The following is a 9,352-nucleotide window of genomic DNA, read 5'->3' on the forward strand; positions in this document are numbered from 1 at the left end:
TAACCCAGAGATTCATCTCTGAGTAGGGTTTTGGCCAGAGAGCACAGCTTTCAGACCGAATGACTTCCTCCCTCCTATGAAGTCAGCTCACTGGAGGATTCCTGCTTTGAGTATGCTGGTCAACATGTTGGTCAAAAATGTGCTTGTAAAAAACATTTATGGCCAGGTTACATCTTGAATTCATTTTATTTATGTCTTCGCGATGAGGAGGATTCAAATGTAAAAGCTTTCAGGTTATCTCCATATTTACTCATGTGTCCTGTCAAGAGACACACTATAGTCCAGACATACCTTATGAGTACATTTTCCAAAATTACTTTCTTAAAATAAACAATAAAAATTGCAATTGAAATAAAATCTGTCTAAACACAGAAGATCGTCTAACCACGAGCCATGGCTGTGTACTCAATGCAGACCGAGTGCGCTTGAGCAAGACTGACTCTAATAGGTGGTAATTGTCGTGTTCCCCCCTTTATTTTTAATGATGTCAGGGTTATTACAAGAGAGCCATCCAAGCCCGTGGTTTTGGGTTGCATCTGTGTGTCTTCATGTTCAGATGAGTGTGACCAGGGGCAGTGACATCTGCTGAATAAAATATCATCCACATATGGATACACACACCTGTGCTTGCACTCGGTGACACACACACACACACACACACACACACACACACACACACACACACAAAAGCAATGTGGCCCATGCAAGTTTCGGCTGCAGTAATCCGCCAGAGTTCATCAATCACTTTTGTAATACTGTTGATTAGTGTTCCTTCATGTTCCTTTAAACACACGGGTGCATGCCCTAATGACAGACACACACACACACACACACACACACACACACACACACACACACAGTCCACTAACAACTGACGCATGCTAAATAAAACATCGGACTCTAGTAAAACAATCCTACCCACATATGCTGAGCACAGCATGGCTAGCACGCTGCATTGTATTGCTGTATGACATTCTGCGGGCTTAAGTTTCAATTTGGAAACCATAACATGGGTCGGAGCTGGGGGGGGGGGCTATATCCAGAAAGCCCATTTGACTCTGAAAGCGTGAAGAAAACCATGTCTTTTGATATGCCAGGTGATAAGCTGAAGTTGCACAAGAACTTGGAGTGCAGACTCAAACACACCCGGTCCCATCTGGAGGAATGTAGCTGAAGATGAGGGGAGACGATGAGGGCTCGCAAGGCTAAAGTGAATATAAACATGGGTCCATACTGAAAAATTATGAGATTTGTTTTGGAAAAACTAACCCCACCTTGCTCTTTGTTCAGTGTGGCTCGTTACCTTTTCATTGCATGAATAAACTGTTTACAAGGCATGATTATGCAGCACCATAAAACCCCAAAAAGAGAGACAGATCTGTTTGTCCTTATTGCTGATCACGCTTTTATTAACCCACACCGTGTCCAAAATTTTTTGCACTGCTGCAATGAATGTGCAGGATATCATGCTTCACCATAAGGCTTTCAGGCGTGACTAGTGGTGATAAACTATACTACAACGCTAATGACAGAGGAGATCTTGTAAGGCGCTGCAAGGCATGCCTGCTTAGCCACAGTAATGGCATTACTGCCCAATTTAGCTAAATAAGCAGAACTGTGTAAACCCCCACTGCTTTGTGGGTACTAGATATGGAAATTCCGTGGAGATTTGCTGCCAAAACCGGAACGTCTGAGCACAATGTAAATTACTTTGATGGTGATGTAATAACTTGAAAAGGATAGATTTTAATTGCTCGGTGGGTTCAGGTTAATTGATCTAATCGGCCTAATCACAGAATTACTTAGCCTTTGAGGAAATGCTGTGTGTGTTTCTGCATGCGTGTAACAGAGCATGCATACTGTACAAATGGAAGATGTTAGCTGCAGATGACTAAACCCATGCTGTAAAGGTCTCACATAATGAGCTGCTGTGTGTTTCGTTAATTCACCTCATAAAGAAAAGCATATAGACCACCGCGGATCCCAACATGCTGCGCTGTGAGAAAGACACTTTCTTAAGCATTTAGTTAGCATGGCTACTTGTTACAAAATCAAATATGTAAAGCCAGCGTCTGTGCCGTACATAAATATTGATGAAAACTAGAGTTAAAAATCCTCTTTTTTTTCTGACTTTACAGCTGTGTGCACATTACAGGCATAGCTCCAGACACAGGTGCATGTTTAGCGTCTTTGACTCTGTGACAAAGTGGTGCAACCTGCCCCAGAGACACCTGACTGGGTCTGACCGTGCATGATTTACCTTTTACACACACACACATGTGCACAAAGCATCTTGCATCAGAGGTTTTCCACTTGATTGCTCTCCAGACTTTTATGGATGCATGGGGATTTAAGAGTCGAAAGGAGTCATAATACTGCAGATTCTCAGGGTCGTTCTACAGACTAAAATTCAAACCTACAACTCTTAACATTGGCTAAAATATGTCTCTGTATATAGAAGTGTATTATGTCTTCTGATGTCTCAATTGAAATAATTATTGGAGGACTTTCTTTGGTGTATACTGCCGATTGCTGGAAACCAAAAGCACAAATCAAGGACTTTTTTAGGGATTTCTTTAGGACTCTGTTTCTTTTAGAACACTTGTTGGTCCTTAAAATATAATTTAGTTACGTTTATTAGAACAGAAAGCTATGCATCAGTGGACTTGCCTTCATCATTGCACCAAGGCACAAGGTTTCTCCATTGTTTTATAAGGCAGGGAAAGACTTTGAGATAAACAACCTTTCCTTACAAATTTCATAATTTTAATCATTCATCATTCAGCTTTAAGTTTTATAACTATTGTGGTGTTTCACTCAAACTCAAACTCAAACTTCTGAATGTCAACGTCAAAACAATAATAAACATTCTGTTCTACCTCTGATGGGTACAGTAGAGGATTTGCTGCATGATTGCACACAATTTGTGTTTATGTCTGAACAAACAAGTGTTAATCATCTGTTTACAGAACTTCAGATTACTGCCTTGTGTTCAGCAATCAGGGCCAAGGTAGTCCTTTCACATTCATAAAGCCTGAGTGCAAAACAGTCACTTCCGCTGGAAGAAATTCCACCTACTTGGAAGGGGATTGGGCCTTTGTTTGAACTGTTAGAATTCCTACCATTGCTCCAGAAGACATTAGGCCCCCAGGGTCCACGTTTACAACAGGTCCAACCTGACCTTGCTCTGACTCAAGAATTTCATTAAAAACACTTTTCACACGCAATGAGAAAGTGCTGAGAAAGACAAAATTCACAATATAAAAAGAAAAGCCGCAGCAACAGACGCAGAAGTAGAGGGAGAATGTGATGATTGAGAGAAGATGTAAATAAGAGTTTATTGTTGATTGAAGATCAGAGCTATTTATCAAAAATCAAACAAGTTCAAAATCTGTGAACTGCCTGTTCACAATTAAGTTGGTATTTAGCATGCTTGCACACACTGATGAGCAATCATAACTCGCATTGTACATCCAACTTTCTCTAGATGTCTTCATGGAATGAGCCATGCCCCCAAAATGCAACTCGACTTGTCTAAAACATACAGCAACTGAGAAAGATAAGAGGACAGATGTCAAAGATGAGATCAGCGGAGGCAACATATTTTACTTGGCATTCATACAGACATAAATCTCATATGAAAAACTAAATTGTGCCAAATTTTGCAGGAAATTGTGTGCTCATGTAGTATCATATAATTTTTAGTATGAAGCCAATTGAGGAAATATGTTTTTGTGCTTTAGTGATGGAAAAAAAAGCAGTTCACAAAAGAGACATTGGGCACCGTATCAAAAACAACAATTTCACCATAGAATATTTTTTTCTTGTTTTGAAATTAAACTGAAGTTCCTGTGACCTTGTGAAAGTCTAATTTCAGAAAATTACTGTTATTACAGTTTAATGTCACACAAGAGTGAGACATTATTGTTTTGTACCAGCAATACAAATGTAAATTCACTGTTAAGAAAAAATGAAGCACCACGGGAGGACTTTAAATAATTTATTTAAACTTAATAAAATATCACAGAATAAAAAAAAGTTCAAAACAAAAATAAAAAGACAGCCACTTAAAAAATGATAAAACTCAATAAATAAAACAAAGGTTTTTAAAAAAAAAAAGTGTATTAATAAAATGGCAGAACCCACTAAAATATACCCAGGTAGATAAGAGTTAATTCAACAAAACACAAATGACTCTCCTTGTAGTGGCAGTACTGGAGTCCAAATGACTCTACTGGGTCATACAATTGTTCAGGAAGGGGAGTGGTCTACTTATGTTCCAAGAGGTAGCCAACAGCGGGGGGTTCCCATTGACCGTTCCCATTTTGATTTTCTAATTTCGGATCCTCTGCATGTCGTCCTCACCACGGTGCTACTGCCTCTTCTCACTCGAACTGCTGCGGCCACTGCAGAAGAGAAGGAGGCACCCTCAGTCCCGGGTCCACACAAAAGGAGGTTCACTCACGCGAGTGTCGCTCTCATGGTCACTTGCCTTTACTTAACTTATAGCAGGCGTTGCACCAAGTCTTCTGCCTACACGTCACTTCTGACTCGTCCACGGCTGTCCGTCCAGCACCTCGTCTCGGGCCTTATTTCCGTAATCACCTTGATCCACAATCCAAATGAGCATAAAATGTCAAACAAACTTGTTTGCAATAATAACTCCAAATATAGACCTACTAAAAAACATCAACACAAAAAAAGTATATATATGGATAAAACCCAAACGGAGTATTCAATTAAAACATGCACATATTGGGTTTAACCTTTTATAAACGAGGCCTATTTGCAGGCCTCAGCTCGAATAAAGATAAGAAATACCTAATTAAGTGTATAATTAAGGGTGACTGTGGCTAAGTGGAGAGCAGGGCAGCCTTTCAATCAGACGGTTGGTGGTTCAATCCCCGGCTCCAGCTGGTGTCATGTCAATGTGTCCTTGAGCAAGACACTTAACCCCAAAATTGCTCCCGTCTATGGTAGATAGATACTGAATTGTAAGTTGCTTTGGATAAAAACGTCTGCTAAATGTCTGTAATGTAATGTAAGTGAATAAAAACAGAGCTTAAAAGAATGTCCCACCTTGACATTCACATAAAACAGACCAATGAAGTTGCATTGCAGCAACATTAAGTAGAGGGTCAATTCTTAGCCAGCCATTGTCTAATAATTTGGTTTGTGTCTGCGATTTGGGAATAAATATACACATATACTTGTCTGCCATGAGCGGTTTGTTCACATACATGGGCAGGAGCGGGTCTTAATGTACACATTTTCTCAAGCGCAAGAAGTAATTGAAAAATCTTAATCATGGAACTGGGGCAGGTACCGTTTACATACAAAAATCTGCAGTTCATAGACGAGGCCCCTCATGCAGAGGATTTGACATATGAGTAGACCACAAACTCAACCCCAGCCCACCTGACCGCCTGTCCAGCTTTACCTTTCCATTGAAACACGATCCATGGGAGAGAGAAACAGGCAGAGAGAGGGGACCAGGATTCTGCCGATACCCATCTATTACAAACATTGTACTCCCTGCCCACTGTCCTTCCCCAACACACACCCCTCTCTCACACCGCACCCACGTCACCCAGGGTGGGGATCAGGTGTTTCCCTTTGAAATGTAGGATGGGATCAAACAGGGCGCAGGCATTCGATAGGGCAGCCCCACTACCACAAGGACCCTTAATGGAGGAGTAGCATGACTGGGACCTGGGCCAAACAGTGTGTGTAAAGAGAAGAATGAGAGAGAGAGAAGGAAATTTACAACTAGGAGCTGTGCAACGGGGCTGCTGGTGTGTGCTTCGAGTGTCGAGGGTATATTTAAGAGCTAATAGGCTGACAGGGAGGCTGCCGTCTTCTCTTTAGCTCAAATTGTGTGGCGAAGCTCAACTTGCAAACACATCTGGAGCATATTGGCTAATCATGGATTTCACAGTGTAGAGTCATTCTAGGAATTCATTCAAAAAGCAAAAAACAAGATAATATGCAACCTGGGAAAAGGCTCAAATCCCTGCTCAATGAAAGAATTTTGAGTTATTTCCCAGAGAACATTGATAATAAATTCATTCCTTTGGATCAAGCTGTACCATCACAAACCCCTAAAGTCTTTGTCCAGCCAGTCAGCGTCATAGCTCAAAGCCAGTCAGTTGGGCTTTGCTAGGAGTCACATAAATGAAAGCCATCAGGGGAATATAGGTGGTATGGACAGTGGCCAAAAAGCTACATACCCATTTATTGAAATGTGTGTTGTTTCTGTTCTAGTCTCTCTGCTCCCCCCAGTAATTGTTTTCAGATTGGTGTTCTGGGACTTTTCAAATCTTTCTGCTTAAGTATGGTTCAGCTAGTCTACGCTGTAATTTAGTTATTGTTTTGTGGTCAATTACAGTGGCATGTTCCATTTTAAATTATAGCTGTGGTAAATGAATGAAGAGATACAGACGGATCATATTTTGTTTGTGTTTTTGTGGAGGAACATTGTTCTACGCAGTAGTTGTACTCTGTGGAAAAATGTATACACTTGTGGTCGTTGTTGTGCAGTGGGTAGATCAACAGTTGTCTTTATTAGGTCAGTGATGTGTACTTTATAGTTACTTTCAGCACAGCAATGCATGCCCAAACTATGATTGATAAAACCTTATGAAAACTCCTATTAAAGGCAAGTTTTGCTTGTACTTCTATACTTGTGGGGACCCTTCTTGATTCCCAATCAGCCTTAACCATCCCAGCTGCATGCATAACCCCAACCCTAACCTTAACCTAAATCTAATTCTCAGCTAAACCTTAACACCAAGTCTTAACTTGTAAACAGCAGTTTGAAGGAGTCAAGACTGGCAAGAATGTACTCACTGTCCAACATGACAAAGTGTCTACAGCCAAGCTAGCGGCTCTGCGAGGCTGTACTAACATGCTCACAATGATGATTTCAACATAGTGATATTCAGAAGGTAATGTTTACCACGTTCGCCATGTTTTGTTTTTGTTTTAGCATGCTAACATTTACTAGTCAGGACTAAACACAAAGTACAGCTGAGGCTGATAGGAATGTTATTAGTTTTGCATGTCATAAACCAAAGTATTGGACATATTTTGATTTTGACCTGATAGATGATTTTGACCAGATAAATCAACAAAGGTATTACAATTCATCCTTTGGAAGCCATGGATGGATCTGTGTCAAATGTTATATCCATCCAATAGTTTTTGAGTCATTTCACACCAAACCACACCAAAGTGATTGAGCCAAAGTCATTAGGATTCATCCTCTGAAGACCAAGAATGCTTTAAAAAGATGTTATGACTCTTCATGTCATAGTTGTTGAAATGTTTTAGTCCGTACCAAAGTATTGGACCAACCAACTGACACTGCCATCGTCACTGTTGCTATAAATGTCCTCTCTGTTGAGGTCTAAAACTCAAAGATAGAAGCACACACAAGCAGATATAAAACCAGGACACTAAAATAAATAGTTACTGGACTGGATTCTTGTCCCCATATGGAAGACGAGTCTCCACATGTGACGACGTGCACATATTTTATCCCTACAATATAATGAATTACACACAGTCTTCTTAGAAGTGCAATGGAAAATGTCATGGCAAGATGCCAGATAACCCAAAGGTGTTACCTTTTTTTGTATCACCTCTTTCTAACCCTGGCCACATTCGTACGGTCTGTCCTCCTTTTTCATCTTGAACATATGAATACAAATGTAGCAGGAGACGGAGCTGGGGTTTAAAACGATAACTGTAAAAATAACTGTCATGTTTAGATTTGTACACAGGGTGAGCATACTCCCCCAGAATCACTGCTGTATTATGTTCATATGGTCACCAAGAGCAACTAAAATCTCTGTAAAGCAATTCAGGTATACTTTAAGTTTTCAGACTCACACACACACACAAGCACAGGCACAGACCACAATAGTGCTGCAGACTGCACACAGAGTGCAAGTCGCAGACAAGTTCTCACATTTCCCAAATGCTTACATTCCACTTGCTAGCTCGTTCTGCCCCAGTCTCAGTGTCAGTCTCCTGAGTTTAAACAGTCAAAGAACCAAGCCGGGGGATGACAAGGTGACATCCAAGGCTTTACAGCTCTGATGGATACACACACAGAGATGAATCGGGTGGTATTTGTGTCTCTGGACAAACGCTTGTAAAGCCGGGTTAGTAAAGCTCTCTAAGATATACACCTTCAGGGAACAGAGATGAGAGAGACTTTAAAGCCATAAAGAGTCACTACAGAATTCATGTGGCTGAACTGATTTCACTAAAGGGCAGATTAACCTCTGTATAAAGCCAGTGCTGCTGTTGAATCTTCCATTATTTCCCAGTCGGCACTGCTAACTGGCTACAGACTTCCTAAAGATGACAGCGCTCTAGTTTACTGTGTATACATAGAAAGTACACATGTATTACACAGTGACTCTCTCCTCACCTACTTATTAATGTGTTGTTGTTTATTCACCGTGGATTTTAGCCTGTCAGATTAGGCAAAATACATTGTTTGCATTATAGTGGTTGTTTAGCTAAGTGGAAGAGGAAGTTCCAGCTCTGTCTTAAAGTAAAAATGCACACAAAGTGATAAAGTGTTTGCACATGCGTGTGTGAATTTGTTCAATTCAACCCTAGGATGTTTGCATTCCTTGTGTCATCTCCTGTACAATGAGGAGAAAGATGGCTTGTTTCTGTCTGTCTATCTTTATGAGGTCAAAGTGACATTTTTTAACAATTTGGCCAGTTCTCACCTCTTCAAAATACTTTTTAGGTTAAAATACCAATTCGGTATTTGTTAAGTTAGTACTTTTACTTTTGATGCTTTTGGTACATTTTTGAGTGCATAGCTTTTACTTGTAATGGCATATAATAATGGTATTGCTATTTGACTTAAGTAAAAGATCCTAGTATTTCAGGGGGTATTTACAAGTATAGAAGCATGTCTCTGTGTCTACACATGCATATGCTTAACTATGGTAGTAAATCAATAAATAGTCCATAATATGATAATGATAATCCTATTTTCAGAGTTTGAGAAGAAATAGTGTCGCATCAGTGTTGTTTGCTGCCCTCAGGTGGTCATGTATAATACTACAGTGAAGCGCTATGAAAACAAATATGCCAATCAAACCCAAAGTAGCAACTTAATTTGCAGGAAATATTCAATTTCAGATATAACAGAAATATGCAATTAGCAATATTTCACATTTGCATGCTTCAACATGTCAAATCATAATCATCCATTACCTTTCATTATCAAAATCCACGGTGTCACTTCTACTCCCTGTGTGGTAGTTTGAGACAGACGGCTGTTGACTGCTATCTAGATTGAGCTCCCCTATCTTCATTGATA

This window comes from Cebidichthys violaceus, unplaced genomic scaffold (genome assembly GCF_023349555.1).
Source record: "Cebidichthys violaceus isolate CVI_PGR_0920_01 unplaced genomic scaffold, fCebVio1.0.p SCAF_6, whole genome shotgun sequence".
Taxonomy (NCBI): Eukaryota; Metazoa; Chordata; class Actinopteri; order Perciformes; family Stichaeidae; genus Cebidichthys; species Cebidichthys violaceus.